The 17,201-nt window shown below is 41.2% G+C and overlaps 1 long non-coding RNA gene across 1 annotated transcript; it reads left to right on the top strand.

The window, feature by feature from the left end:
• Positions 1-122: 122 nt before the first annotated feature.
• Positions 123-3,734, top strand: LOC145398131 (uncharacterized). Its single transcript, XR_013897075.1, has 2 exons — positions 123-262; positions 3,467-3,734. It is a non-coding gene; the product is annotated as an uncharacterized LOC145398131 (long non-coding RNA).
• Positions 3,735-17,201: the final 13,467 nt, after the last annotated feature.

Here is a 17,201-nt window from a genome sequence, read left to right on the forward strand (position 1 = left end):
ATAGATAGATATACTGTATAAATGTGTGTGTGTGTGTGTGTGTGTGTGTGTGTGTGTGTGTGTGTCTGTACACAGACACACAGCTGGTGGTATAGTGTACCTACGTCCACAGATTTACAAACACTTTATGATCTGGTTACTGCGTCGCAACACCCCCTACACCCGCCTCATCTCAGACAACCTCATCCGCCTTCTGGAGACTGGCATCCTTTCCAAGGTCTATCAACTGCACACTGGAAGCCTCCTGGGAAAAAGCTCGCCCGTAAGTGAGTCGTAGAACCTCTTCATTAGCGATTTATTTCCAATATTTATTTTTTGCACTCAGGAAGCTTCCTGGGAAAAAGTTCTCCCGTACTTGACTCGTAGCGCCTCTTCCTTAGCGAATTATTTGCATTATTTAACATGTAATAAGCGTCCACACTGAAAATATGGAACTTGTTCAAGCGAGCGAGTGCGCAAGTCAGAAAGTGCTGAAAATTGTCTCATGTGGCTCATCATCTTCCTCTGATTTCCTGACCTTAAAGTAGTAAAACGAAATTATTAGGTTATATTCCCTCACACTTCCTAAAACCAGTTCTCTTAGTAATCATCGGAAAATACTGCTGCGTTACTCACGCAACCTTAGACCATTACTTCTTGCGCCCCCAGCTGTTACGCTAATCTGCCTTATAAATAATCGATTCCTCGATTTACGGAAAAAACTATTGGAAATTATGGGTTGTCTCTGAAATTAAATTAATTGAGGATTATTATGCGATTTCCATATTGGTGTTTATCTTCAAACATTAACCTTGGCTGAGATATCCAAAAAAAAGTTTGCAACTGTACTACAGAGTTTTCCTCCCGAGTCCTGCCCCCATTTCTTGCTGAGGCAAGAAATCTTTGTCCCGACTGTGACTCTATTTGGTGTTCTCACTCACTTCGCTCACTCAAACAATTAGCTGCATATAGGAAGTCTCACTGGCCAAAGTTCGCCCTTGCTTTGGGAATGGGTACAAGTATTTATGTTTTATAGGTGGCTTCGTAGCACTTTTTCTTAGCTAATTATCTTACTTTTTACGTATTATAATAACATAGGAAGCATCACAGTAACTCTTCCTTAGCGATTTATTTTCCAAGGTTTGTTAGTTGTACACAGCATGTTTCACTGACTGAAGTTCGGCCTTGAGTTAACCCGCCCCATCCAGACGTTTTCTGGGCAGTGGTATGCCCCAGTCCCAATATTTTTGGACCTTTTTTTGAGGGGGCTCAAACATCCGCTTTTGGTGAGAAACATCGAAAATTCATAGAGAAATCGCTCACCTGAGATTTAAAATACTCGATCCAGGTACAAGTACCTCCTTACCTGACTGGGTTTTCTAACAGGCTGGCACCAAAGAAAACGAGTTATATGAGAGGGTAACTATTTTATCCACTCAAACAGTATTTATTTATTTACTTGGTACGAATTTATATGTAGTACAAGAGTATATTGGTTTTCAAACAGTAATAAAGGCATTATAAGCATTGTTTCACTCACTAACTCATCACCATTCATGACCTTTTTTTCCCACATTACCCGATCATCATTTCTGACTGTTTCTTCATCTAATGCTATGTAAACTTTGTCCTCCACATTGTCATCGATTGGGGAATCACTCTGGCCCTGAATGTCTTTATTGGCCAGGTCACTGGTAACAGGTGAATTGCCGAGACAATGGCGTGCAAGGGGGGGGAGAGGTTATGCGGTGTAAGGCATTGTCCCTGCTTGGCATCTTTTAGAGGAATAAAGGAAGGTGTCCCGTGTATACGTGCCAAATATCACTCGCGAAATCAATCCCAAAAATTGAAAATTGTGCAAATTAGGGACCTCACAATGTTCCCGCATTAATTTACTTTTCCGGGATATGAGTGCACATCATGTGAGGACGTGAATTCACGTCTCCAGGACGCGGCGGGTTAAGCGTGGGTCTAATATCTTAATTACGGCATTGATATTTATCCTGCTTCTCACTGGCGTAAGAAACTCTACAGACTTTTACCCTAAGCGTTTATATTGCACAGTTCTTAATTTTACCTTGCAATTAACTTAGAGCTTTTTCATTTTGATGTGGATGCATGGGTGACATGAGGATGTTAAGATGTAATAGGAAAAAAATTCGCTTATGAAGAAGAGTTACGAGGCTTGGAACATCAGTGAGAAAAAGATGTAATGTAATTTACTCTCATAACACAAAGGACGTTGGAGAGGGACACCTGCACGTGGTGGCACCGACATGACTGTGTGGCCATGCTGCCTAGTTATAGAAACGTCCCTCAGTTCCCTCCCTATCCCCCTAAAAAGAGGGTAGTGAACTACAGAAGGGTAACCAGGCTGCAGTCCACTGGGCTCAGGTTCAGATGAGCCTGGGGTTGCAACTACTATACTCTTTTTAACTTACCCTGGCTCAGATTTCACCCTTTTGTAACTTATTTCACGGGGGTCAGTGGTGTAAAAAGACTGTTTATCCTTTCCATGACACTTCTTTGTGACTATCACTGTCATCTAGTGTTCATCTGTTATTACATTGAAGACAGAACGTCATTAGAATAAAAGTTTTATAGTATTATGCTTCTTTTACTTTAACCTGGCCTAAAAATGCCATCTCTCTATGCTGTTATGGCAATAAAAAGAGACTAAAGTATGATATTAGCCACGAAGAAGTGTTATGGAAAAGATGTAGAACCGTAGTATTGTCTCATTCCACCGCTGAACGACGAGAAAGAAGCTGGACGAAAATCTGGACCAAGTTAAGGTCTTATAACTCACGCCCAGTTGAATACCGTAAAATAATCTGGGATTACATAAAAAAATACAAGAGTTATCCCAACCATGACAGGTTGCATGGAGACAAGACTAAAACATACTTAGAGAAGCATTCGATATAAAGTATGCGAGATACAGCCTAAAACATTCTCTACCACTCAGACCTCTTCTCAGTAAATGTAAAACTCTACGGATTCGTGTTGCCCCATTCCACTTAAATATTTCACATGTCAGTAATCGTGGTAACAATTATTATAGAGACAGGAGTTGTTTTATTGCATAGCTAATGTGTATTTCCGTTGCTAACTTTCATAAAAATGTCGAAAAGTAGAAAACAAAAAAAAAAGCTATTTTTTTTTGTTAAGATTTAGAGATGGTGTGAAGAAACGAGATAACACACACACACACACACACACACACACACACACACACACACACACATATATATATATATATATATATATATATATATATATATATATATATATATATATATATATATATATATATGCTGTCTTGTTTCAGTGCTTTTTTCATATTTGGTTTGTACACTTTTTCTCTCCCTACATCTTACCATTATTAAAAATATCTATCTACCTGTCTATCTATCTATTTATCTATCTATCTACCTGTCTGTCTATCTATCTATCTGTCTATCTATTAATTTTGTCATCTCCACAGGCTCGAGGTGACGGAGTACTAAACCTAGAACATCTACAGGGAGCCTTCATAGTGCTGGGCCTCGGGGTGGTCGTCTCTGCCATCACCCTCCTCATGGAACTCTCCTACTCAGTCTCTAAACATAAAAACGCAGGAGTTCACTGATACAAGAGCCTTCGAATGCAAAGAACGAAGGTGCTTGAGCTGCTGGGATTTGAAGCCGTCACAAGAGCACAGAAGTGGTCAAAGAATCCCCTCAAAGGACATCAGTCTGATTTCTCTGTCTGTCTGTCTGTCTGTCTGTCTGTCTGTCTCTGTCTCTGTCTCTCTCTGTCTCTCTCTCTCTCTCTCTCTCTCTCTCTCTCTCTCTCTCTCTCTCTCTCTCACTGATAGGCAACGATAATAGACACGGCAACACTAAAAATAAATAAATAAATAAATAAATAAACAGGCTTAACATGAGAACAATTATAAGTAAATAAATCAATGGTAAACGAAAGAATCGAATCAGAAGCCAGTTACTGACCATTATTCTTATAATTATAATTATAATTATAATAATAATTATTATTATTATTGTTGTTGTTGTTGTTGTTGTTGTAATGACTTTTTATGATTATTATTATTATTATTATTATTACTATAATTATAATTATTATTATTATTATTATTATTTTTGTGGTAGGTGGGGAGAGACTGCCCTTTCTTTTTTTCCTTCCTTGTTTCTTTCCTTCCTCTTCTGTCTTTCGTTCCGTCACTCTTTCCTCTTCCTTCTGTCTACGAGTGACTCTACACTGAGTGACTAGCCGAATGGTTTCCTGTTCACGAGGAAACCATTTACTATGCTGGGTGGTAACAATATAACCATATTATGGTGCCTGTGGTTTAGTGGGTATTTAAGGCACTCCAGTTGGATTAAGCCTGTGCAGGTTTATAGCCAAAGGTTGATTGGGGTTTATTGCTCATGTAATGCCACTCAGGGATGAGTGAGGCTGGTCACACTCATCTTACATGATAAGACCAACTTGCCTAGACCCGGGCTCCTACGCTCCTCATGGGGTAACACGGGACTGGGTGATGAATGAATGATGAATTATTATTATTAATATTATATTCATCATTATATTATTATTATTATTATTATTATTATTTTTATTATTAGTGTCTCTGGAAAACTCTCCTGGCTTTTATATTGTGCAGAGTATTTCTCGAACAATAAAATCAATTCTTATGCATTCAAGTACTTGGGTAGTGTGATGAGTAAGGATGGAACTTTGGGGGATGAAGTGCGTGAAAGGGTACAGCAGGGAAGGAAGGTCGTTGGTACACTGAAAGCAGTGATGAGAAATAAGGAGGTAAGTATGGAAGTTAAGAAGTCACTGCATGATAGTATTGTGATCCCTACCCTGACGTATGGAAGCGAGGCATGGACCTTGCAAGAGGGGAACAAGTCAAGAGTGAGAGCAGTGGAAATGAGTTACTTGAGAGGAGCATGTGGAGTGACAGGTTGACGAATGAAGAAGTGAAGGAACGCTGTGGGATGGATGTGGATGTGGTTGAGAAGATTAGGAGAAATACACTGAGGTGGTTTGGACATGTGAAGAGAATGGAGAACGAAAGACTGACTAAGAGGGTGTATGTAGGTGAGGTGGAGGGAGGGAGAGGAAGAGGTAGACCGAGGATGAGGTGGAGTGATGGGGTTGAGAGGTATATGAGGGAGGGGGGGTGAGTTGGGGGGAGGGTAGTCAAATGGTGGGTGACAGAGCGACTAGGAGGCGTTTTGTCTGCGGCCACCCTTTGCGGGATTAGGGCATCGGGCTATAGATAAATAGATAGATGTATTTGTCTAATAAGATGATCACTTTTTATATACTTGTCTATGCATCTCTCTGGTAAAACAATCAGCTTCATGTGTTTGTTAATAAAACCATCACGTTTCTTTCGTCTTTACTTTTCTCTCTCAAGTCTGTTTATTTCCCTGCCTCTCTCTCTCTCTCTCTCTCTCTCTCTCTCTCTCTCTCTCTCTCTCTTACACTGGAACCCCAAACATAGGATACCATTATCACCTCAATATCCAGACAGGTTAAGTTAGATTTAGATGATACAACGCCGTGACTCGACATCCTTAACACTGCACTTCTTCATGGCTAGCATCACAAGAAGCTGTGAAGGAGGAAAGTCTGCGCCGTGATAAAGTTAGTGATCTTTAGTAAGGCAATAAAGACCCCTTAATCAACAACACTGATGCTGGAGAAGGGCGCCTTCATGTAGTGGCACTGATATGGCCCGGCTGTTCCACTTGCTGGTTATAATAAATCCCTCAGATCCCTCCCTATCCCCCGAAAGAAGAATGGTGGACTGAAGGAGGTCATGTTCAACCTGCAGTCCACTGGGTTCACGTTGAGATGAGTTTGTTGTTGCAGCTACTACTGCTACTGCTACTACTACTACCACTACTACTTTTTCTGCTACTACTACTACTACTACTACCACCACGACTACTTCTACTACATATGCTGCTGCTGCACATCTACAACAACAACTACTACTACTACTACTTCTACTACTACTACTACTACTGCTACTACTTCTACTACTACTACTACTACTGCTACTACATCTGCTGCTACTGCACCACTACAACAAGAACAAGAACAACAACAACAACTACTACTACTACTACTACTATTACTACTGCTACTACTACTACTGCTACTACTACTACTACTACTATACTACTACAACTACTATTACTACCACCACTACTACTACTACTACCACTACTATTGCTACTACTACTATCACTTTCACAACTCTTCTTCTGCTACTACTACTACTACTACATCTGCTGCTACTGCACTGCTAATACTGCTTTTACTACAACTACTACTTCTACAACTACTTCTGCAACTTCTACTACCGTACTGCTTCTGCTGCTTCTACGACTACCATTACTACTAGTATAACAAAACAAAATACAACTCCAATAATCTTGTAGTAAATTTACGATCATAAATATAACTGTAACAGAGGAGTAACACTCAGATATGATGCTAGTCATGAAGAAGCGCTGTGGAAATGGTATGGAGTCGCAGTATAAATTTCTGGCACTGAAAGAAGTAGGTTCATTTCATACGAGTCTGGGGGAAATAGCAGTCAGACAGGTTATTTTCTGGTCCAGAGGGCTGATAGGAGGTTAGTGAGGGATGTTAAAGTTATAGGAAGTGAGGAGTGTGTGCAGCAGCACAAACTATTGATTTGTGACATGGTGCTTAAAGAATGAGTGATGAATGAGAGGACTTATGTAGTGTACCTACAGTAGGAGGAAAATATGGAAGCTGGAAAACGAAGCAGTAAGGGATGCCTTCCATAGCGAGTTGAGGAGAGTGGTGGCTGAACAGGGAGCCGTAGACAGAGGCGTTAATGAACAGTGCAGAGCCCTCAAGAACAACCTCTAGAGTTACTGATGCAATATGCGATTGGACAAGAGGTCCACCAAGACATAAAGTAACTTGGTGGTGGGTTGAGGGTGTACATGCTGCAGTTAATGAGAAAATAAGGCTTTTCCGGGAATGGAAGAAGGGTGGTAACAAGGAGGAATACTTGGCTGCCAAGCATAGGGCTAGAAGAGAGGTATACAGGGCTAAGTCTGAGTTACAAAGACTTTTACTTGATAACCTAAATCATGTGGAAAGGAAATATATGATATTTAAGGTGGCAAATCAGATGAAGAGGGATAACCGGGATATTATAGGTGAACACTGTGAGAAGCATGATGGAGGAAGGGTAGTGGTGAACAGTGGGGATATTAAAGATGCATGCAGAGAGCATTATAGCCGGTTGTCGAATGAGGAGTTTGACTGGGACAGGGAAGGTTTGGAGCCAGCAAATCCTTTGTTTGGCCCTTGGCCTTTGATTGACGCTGCTACTGTGAGTGAGGCAATAGGCAGGATGCATGTGGGGAAGGCAGCAGGGGTGTCTGGGCTGACTGCCGAAATGTTGAAAGCCTCAGGAGATATAGGAGTGCGGTTAGTCACTGACCTGATATATATGATTATAATTATATGAGTGTGTTGTCCCAGACGACTGGCTGAAGAGTGTAACTGTGAATGTGTACAAATGGAAAGGTGATGCCCTGGAAAGAGAAAATTATAGAGGTATAAAGCTTTTAGATCAGATAATGAAGGTAATGGAGAGAGTTCTAGAAGGTATGATTAGAAACAAAGTGAATATTGATGAGATGCAGTTTGGGTTTATGCCAGGCATGGGGACCACTGATGTCATATTCATTACTCGACAGCTTCAGGAAAAATATATTTGAAAGAAAAGGGATCTGAATTTTGTTTCTGTTGATTTGGAAAAGGCCTTTGACAGAGTCCCTAAAGAGGTGGTGAAGTGGGCAATGAGAAAGCTTGGGTTGGAGGAGTGGCTGGTTAGGGTAGTCATGGCCATGTATGTGGGTGCTCGCACCCAGGTAGGAGTGAATGGAGTTTTGAGTGATGACTTTTCCGTGAATGCTGGTGTGCATCAGGGGTCAGTTTTCAGTCCTTTGTTGTTTATCATGGTACTTGAAGCTCTCTCACGTGACTTCAGAAATGGACTCCCCTGGCAGATGTTGTATGCTGATGATTTGGTGTTGATTGCAGAGAATGAAAGGAAGGCGGAGGGGAGATCTGGGAAGTGGAGAGATGGTATGGGGCACAAGGGCTTAAGGGTAAATGTAGATAGGCCTAAAACAAAAGTGATGATATCTTGGGTTGGTGGAGGTACAGTCAAGGAAAAGGTAGAGTGGCCATGTGCAATTTGCCACAAGGGCGTGGGAAGTAATTCCATCTTGTGCAGTGTTTGTGATAAATGGTAGACTGCGAGGTAATGCTGATTTTATGTGTGTGGCGTGTCGGGGAGAGCAAGTACAGATTATCACGGGTGAAAGGATTGAACTTGCTGGTGCGTCTCTTGAGTGTGTGGAAGTTTTTTATTTATTTTATTTTATTATTTTTTTTTTTTGGGGGGGGACATGTTATGTGCTGGAGGTGGGGCTGGAGCTAGCTCTGTGGCCAAAGTGAGAAATGGTTGGAAGAAGTTCAGGGAGCTGTTGCCTCTCCTGGCGTTGAGAGGACTATCTCTACGTGCTAAGGAGTCTTTGTATGCAGCATGTGTTAGGAGTGTGATACTGTATCGTACTGAGACCTGGGCAGTAAAGGAAGAGGATATTCGCAGGCTCAAACGTACAGAAATGACAATGATTAGGTGGATGTGCAGTGCGTCCCTGCATGCAAGGCCTGGGGTGGCTGGGTTTACGATGGAAGTGTTGAGAGATAGGATGGGACTGGAGTGTATTGGTGATGTGATGAGGAGAGGTAGCATGAGACGGTTTGGGCATGTGGAGAGGATGGGGGATGACAATTGGGTGCAGAAGGTGAGAAGTGTTAATATTGGGGATGGGGTTGCAAGAGGTAGACCGAGAAAGACGTGGGACGAGGTCACTAATAGTGACCTCAGGGTTAAAGGACTGAACAGGGAGGCTGCCATAGATCGAGCAGCAGGGAGACCCCTTATTAGGTGACCAAGGCCGACACATGCAAGCACGTTAGAGCCTTCAAAAACGAAAAGAAACGAACTGAACTTCGTGAAGGAAGCTGCCACAGGACGAAAATCTGAGCCAGATTAAGGTAAAAGAACGATAGTCACGAAGAAGTGCAAGGAAAGGGTGAGGAGGTAAGCTGCAATGGGACGAAAATCTGGGCTAAGTTAAGATGAACGTACTATATATATATATATATATATATATATATATATATATATATATATATATATATATATATATATATATATATATATATATATATATATATATATATATATATCCAGGGTGGTCCATTTATAAGGCTGCTCTTTCACTCAGCCAGATAATTTCTCGTGTGCTGCAGGGACGGCTCAGCTAGCGTAATCATTATCTATCCTGGTACATTTAACTTTCCCTCTTCCACTGACAAACCCACGCCCACACCAGCAGACTGAGCCGTCCCCACAACACGTAAAAACACTTCAAATGAGTTTCTAGAGGAGCGATATTTAAGGATCAGGCTGTATTATATCACGAACCAGAAATATACTCCTAATATTACAGTATATCGGGTATATTCTACGGCTGATATAGCCATGTCTTCAGAACATTGGGAGATATTATATTTTATTCCTCCTTTCAGTTTTGTAAGGCTTGCAATGAGTGTAGCATCAGAGTCTTCGTTGCAATTCCTCCTATGCTGTCATCTTGTATAAAAATCGCTGCATCATGTCAACATGGTGGAGTTTGGTGGTTGGGTGGGTAAGAGTGGCGGGAGGATGGGTAGGGTGGGCAGGATGGGTGGGTTAGGTAGTAAACTGGGTACTTATATTGCAGGCAATATTTATTAAAATATGAAGAGCTGTAGATCTACATCATCGGCGGCCAATCAGCAGCCGCGAATCAATCACCCAATTCGCCCCATACATCTCAGCTTCATAAATCAATCAAATAGGGTATACTACTGCAACTGCCACTACTACCACTACCACCACCACCACCATCATCGTCCGTCTGCCTTGTTAAAAAACATCATCACTTCTTCACAACCAACCTAACTTGAGCAAAGGTTATGTGAACACGTGTGCGTGGCTAAGAGAAGGAATTAGAGCTGGTGTTCGGGATTTGATTCCCTTTATTTATATGTTTGTCTCTTAGAATCTAGAGATCGATTTGAATACCGTTATATATATATATATATATACACACACACACAGTGGTAGAGGGTGCGTTTCGTATACGGGTGAGCCAGGGTTCGCGCCCCGCCAGGGTAATAAACTTTGGGAGTGTTCACCCGGCCACGTACTGCATTGGCGGACATCAGGGGTGCTGTGGTTGAACCAGTGTCGCTTACTATAAAGGATGCTTGCACCCAGTCGGCTTGCGCGGGCCGATTACACTTGATTCACAGACTAAACACACATCCAAAGCCACTCCAACACTACAATTACACTAACAAGCACTTCTCACCCTACATACAATCTCTACTAGACAGCCTAAGCCACTTGGTAGAGATACATTGGCTGTATCGTCCCGACTTCGGTCGGGATAGGCCGGTCCTGCAGTGGAAACTCAAACGGATGATGATGATGATATATACAGTATATATATATAACTCAGCCTGTCATTCCCAGATCGATCGCGAAATCCTTGGGCAGTGAATGAGTGAGAATGTGAGTTCCCAGTGATGACACACACACACACACACACTCTCGAATCATGTGTGGGGCAATTTGAAGTTTAATGATGAGGTGTTGGTGAGTATTGGTAGGTGGTGGTGATTGGGCGGTGGTGTATGGACTGGATTGGTAGGTCATGTAGGTAGGACAATAGGTAGGTAGGTAGGCAGGCCTTTGGTTCCTTCTTCCTTGCATAAAAAAGCATAAAATCATAAAGAGTTATTGTTTATGCGTGATTATGAATGTTAATGATAATAACAGAATTGTAGTAGTACTAATTCTCAGTTTATTGATGGTTTGTAGATACGTAGACAGATAGATATATATTGATAGATAGACAGATAGGTAGATAGATGGATACATAGACAGATAGATGGATAGATAGATAAATAAATAGATACATAGATAAATGGACAGATAGGTACTTAGATTGATAGATAAATAGATGGATAGATAAACAGATAGACAGATAGATAGATGGACTGATATGTTCATAGACACATAGACAAATGGATAGATAGATACTTAGATTGATAGACAGATAGAGGGATAGAAAAATACATTGACTGACAGATGGACATATAAATTAATAGATACATAGCTAGACAGAAAGATAGGTAAGTAGGTAAATAGACAGATGGATAGATAGATACCTACATACATAGGAAGATAGATGGAAAGGCAGGTAGATGGATAGATAATTAGATAGATAAACGCGTATATAAAAACTTTAATGATCTAAATAATTTTGCAATTGCGACTTATTTTTCAGGTTATCATATTCCCTGATTATATGATTAACTCTGGATTACCTGATGTGTTTATTCTCTCTCTCTCTCTCTCTCTCTCTCTCTCTCTCTCTCTCTCTCTCTCTCTCTCTCTCTCTCAGGTCACTTACTTTGAGCAAAAAGTAAACTTATCTCATTTAGCTCACTCATTTTTTTTTTTCTCAGACTCATCTTTAATTTTAGGGTCCTATTCGAATTTGCTGTGGAAAGTTCGTGATGCAATTCTCTCAGCGATTTATTCTGGACATTACACCTCGGTATGCTATTTCCCGTAACTAAATGGCTGAATAAATATTGTAACTTTTGATCCTGTCCACAGCACTTCTTCGTGACCAGCACCGTGCCCGTGTTATGCATGCAGTTCTATTATCATAAGTTTGTGTGTGGGGGGGGGGGGACAGGGCAAACATTACTTTTCTGTGCCTAGTCTCCGTTTATTGATTCATCCATCAACCAATCCTTTGTCTTCCAATCAGGAGCGTAGGAGTCCGGGGTTAGGCTAATTGGTTCCTAACATTTAAGATGAGAGTGACCACACTCACTCATCCCTCAGTGGCATTACGTGAGCAATAAAACCAAGCCCCCTCCTTGGATATAAACCTACACAGGCTCAATCCAATTGGTGCGCGTTAATTACCCACTAAACCACCAAACACCATAATTTTGTTATATGATGCCACCCAGCTTAGTAAATGGTTTCCTGGTGTACAGGAAACCATTTGGCTTGTCAGTCAGTGTAGAGTCACGCATTGGCAAAATGAAGAGGAAAGAGTGAAGGAAAGAAAGACAGAAGAGGGAGTGTAAAGTCACCTGTAGGCAGAAGGAAGAGGAAAGAATGAAGGAAAGAAAGAGAGAATACGAAGAAGGGAAGAGAAGAAAGGGCAGACATCCAAGCAGCACTACATCGAGTGAGAGGATGGTGAGCGCTCCCACCTACCACCTTATTTATTTATTTGTCTGGCGAAACTAGGCAACTCCCAAAGCTTATATACTGCATCTTGACTATATGAAATTCGATCTGTTGTAAATATGAGGTAAGAAAGAGTCTCCTTGGTTACTAGTTCAGTCTGCCCTCAAAACTGACTACATATGGCATTAGCTTATCTGAAAGGTTCTACGGATCTTTGTCAGCGTAGAGAAAATGGACTTTATATGTAGCGAGAGAGAGAGAGAGAGAGAGAGAGAGAGAGAGACAGACAGACAGACAGACAGACAGACAGAGACCGACAGACAGACAGACAGACAGACAGAGATACCTAGGTTGCTTCCCCTAAGGAAAGGGAGGTAGCCGAGACAGGACAACACACTCTCAGCTTACTCATCCACTCAAACACATTCACTCGCATCTTAGCCCCAAAGGGGAGAAGAGACAGATCCTCACCGCATCACACCGCACGAGGGTCAACTGCGCAGTGCAATCAGTGACATCCGCAGCAGGAGCCGACAGCAGAGCTGGTTTACCCCCGCCACATCATAATAGACCCATCCCCTTACCCGAACCTGACCTGATCAGCTGATCAGACAAAATGTGGGAGAATATCCTCTTAGGGCTGCGTCATCATTTATTTATCTACAATTTCTTCCCATTCATCTCTAACATGCACAGCCACTCTTCCTTGCTCAACAGACATCCTTCTCACATCCAATGCTCTATTCACACTGTTCATCCATCCTATTCGTTGTTTCCCTCTCAGCCTTACATCTCTCACATCAGATCTAGTTATCTTTTTAACCAATCGCTCAGTATCCATTCTCTCCATATGCCAAGACCATCGCAACACCCTCTGCTCAACTAGATCAGCCATCTCCCGAACAACTCCAATTCTCCGCACTTCATCAGTTCTCACTCGATCCATATGCGTCACTCCACACATACTCCTCAGACACCTCGTCTCCATTATATTCAAATTTTTCCTCTCTGCTACACCCATATTCCATGTTTCAGCCCCATATAACACAGTCGGTACCACAGCACCCTCATGCAGCCTTCTCTTTATATCCATTCTATGTGAACGACATCTAAACACTTTTTTCATTCCTCCCAGCACCTTTCCTACTTCATTCATTCTAAACTTCACTTCTGCATCTATTCTTCCATCCACAGCAACATGTGACCCTAAATACTTAAAACACTCTACCTCCTCAAGCAACTCACCATTCAAAATTATATTCATCCTCCTAACATCTACCAACCTCGTACACTTCATCACTTTACTCTTATACTCATTTACTTTCAATTTCCTCCTTTCATATACCCGTCCAAACTCCTCTACCAACTATCTCAATCTCTCTTCTAAATCAGTCACATGTACAGTATCATCTGCAAACAGCAGCTGCTTCAGATTCCACTCTCCATCATCAACAATCACCAGACTTTAACCTCCACCAAACACCCTTGCATTCACCTCCGTTACAACACCATCCATATAAATATTAAACAACCATGGCGACATCACACATCCCTGCCGCAGCCCCACTCTCACGGGAAACCAATCACTTACAGTATTTCCCACCCTTACACACGCTCTACTACTTACATAAAAGCTTTTCACTCCTTTTAGTAGCCTTCCATCAAGTCCACACAATCTTCAAACACTCCACAAAGCCTCCCTATCAGTTCTACCTTATGCTTTCTCTAAATTCATGAGCGCCCAAAACACATTCTTACCTTTCACTAAATACTTTTCACACACCTGTCTCAGAGCAAACACCTGATTCATGCATCCCCTCCCTCTCCTAAAGCCACACTGCTCATCACCAGTCACTCCCTCTGTACCCTCTCTAACTCTCATATTTAACACTCTACCATACACCTTACCTACAACACTCAACAGACTTATACCCCTAAAGCTAGTACATTCATACTTATCACCCTTACCTTCATACAACGGGACCACACAAGCACTTGTCCAGTCAGTTGGCACCATTCCTTGCGCAAAGCACACATTCAACAATCTTACTAACAAGTCAACAATAGTTGCTCCACCACCTTTCAGACATTCCACATCACACCCATCCATACCAGTAGCTTTCCATGTTTTCATCTTCTTTACTACCTCCTGCACTGCCTCCTTCGTAATCAAAGAATAATTCAACTCTTCCAACTCATTTATTCCTTGCACAGTTCCATCCGCCACTATCTCAGCCTCCCTTTCCTCCTCTACATTTAACAGTCTTGCAAAATACTCCGCCCATCTCTTCCTTACTGCATCCATCTCAGTTAACATCCTTCCATCCTCTGCTTTTACTCACTCTTCCTTCCCGGACTCTCCCTTTCGCACCCTTTTCACCGCCACTCAAAACATTTTCTTATTCTATTGAAAATTGTTAGTCAACCGCCTACCCCACCTCTCATCTGCTGCCACTTTAGCATTATGCACATCCCTTCTCGCCCTATTCCTCTTTTCCTTATACCTTTCATGTGACACCGCATCCTTCCTCTGCAGCCGCACTTCATATGCACATCTCTTCTCAGCAACAGACATACTTCCTCGTACCACCATTCACTTCCTTTTCTTACGCCACCACCCACTCGTCTCACACCACACACCTCTTCCGCACGACCCACCACAGCACTCTTAAAAAACTGCCATGTGGAACATGCATGTCCACACATACTACCAGATATGCAAATAGCAGAAAAAGTAATACAGGAGGAGTTAAGTAGATTAGGTAGAGGAAAAGCAAGTGGTCCTGATGAAATTTCATGTTGGGTATTACGAGAATGTGCAAAAGAGTTAAGTAAACCATTATTTTTAATTTTCAAGAAATCCTTGAGTCAAGGTAAACTACCTGATATTTGGAAAAAAGCAAATATTGTCCCCTGATTCAAGAAAGGAAATAGACAAAATCCACTCAACTACCGACCAGTATCACTGACCAGTGTTGTAAGCAAGGTATTAGAAAAGCTTATAAGAAAAGCTTGGGTAAATCATCTAGAAGAACACAGTATGATAACAGAAAGACAGTTTGGTTTCAGAAAAGGAAAATCATGTGTTACTAATCTGTTGAGCTACTATGACAGAGTAACAAACACAATACAGGAAAGGGAAGGAGGTTTGGACAGTATCTATTTAGATTTCATGAAAGCTTTTCACACAGTACCACACCAAAGACTTTTATGGAAACTGTACCATCAAGGAGGAATTCGAGGCAAACTTTTCTTGGATGCAAGACTTTCTCATAAAAAGAGAAATAAGAACAGTACTAAGAGGAAACTACTCATCATGGAAAGAAGTGACTAGTGGAGTACCACAGGGTTCAGTGCTGGCACCAATCATGTTTTTAGTGTATATAAATGATAAAACGGTAACACTGGAAATGAGAGCTATCTGAATATGTTTGCAGATGATGCAAAAATACAAAGGAGAATTACTAAAACAGATTCTTGTAAAGAGCTACAAGAAGAATTAAATAAACTTCATGAATGGAGTAGTACATGGCAAATGGAATTCAATGTGGACAAGTGTCATGTAATCAAGTTTGGTAAAAGTGGAAAAAGACCTGATTGGGATTATAAGTTAGGAAATAAAACCCTATACACATCAGAAAGAGAGAAAGACCTAGGTGTGATTATCAATAACAGACTATCTCCGGCTAACCACATCAGCGAGAAGGTACGGAACATGTATACACTGCTTTCAAATATGAGAATAGCATTCACATACATAAATGAAGACATGCTAAGAAGGATAATAACATCATTCATTAGACCAACCCTGGCATATGCATCAGTAGTCTGGAGTCCTCATCTCAAAAAGCACATAGACAAGATTGAAAAAGTTCAAAGGGCCGCTACAAGATGGATACCAAGCTTAAGGGACCTAAGCTACGAAGAAAGACTAAATAAACTGAATCTACCAACACTACAGGAGAGAAGGAAAAGAGGTGACATGATAATGCTATATAAGTGCATATCAGGGAAGGAGAAAATAGACATAAATGATTACTTAACATATGGAGAAGCATCAGCAAGAGGACACTGCAAAAAACTGTATAAGAAGGGAGGTGATAAAGAGGTAAGGAAATTCAGTTTCCCAAACAGGGCAATTGATCAATAGAAAGCACTACCGAATGAAATAGTGTGTGCCAAAACAATTCAGAAATTTAAGGATATTTATGACAAATATGGTTTAAGACACGGGACAGTACGAGCTTGACTCATTCCTGTAAAGATACAATAAGGTAAGAACACACACACACACACACACACACATAACTCTCTCTCTCTCTTTCTCTCTCTCTCTGTATATATATATATATATATATATATATATATATATATATATATATATATATATATATATATATATATATATATATATATATATATATACATATATATATTAGGGGTGGGTGGGGGCGCTCACCATCCATTCACTTGGTGTAGTGCTGCTGTTGGGTATCTGCTCTTTCCTCTCCTTCATCCTTCTTTCCTTCCATCCTCTTCTGTCTTTCTTTCCTTCATTCTTTCCTTGTCCTTCTGCCTACGGGTGACTTTACACTCCCTCTTCTGTCTTTCCTTCCTTTATTCTTTCCTCTTCCTTCTGCCTGTGGGTGACTCTACATTAAGTGACAAGCCAAATGGTTTTCTGAACACCAGGAAACCATTTACTACGATGGGTGGTTACCATATAACCAAATTTTGGTGCCTTGTGGTTTAGTGGGTAATTACTGCACTCCAATCGGATTGAGTCGGAGAAGGTTTATTTCGAAAAGATGGT

Source organism: Coenobita brevimanus, chromosome 44 (assembly GCF_032717465.1).
Source record: "Coenobita brevimanus isolate Jiangsu-jjx chromosome 44, ASM3271746v2, whole genome shotgun sequence".
Lineage (NCBI taxonomy): Eukaryota > Metazoa > Arthropoda > Malacostraca > Decapoda > Coenobitidae > Coenobita > Coenobita brevimanus.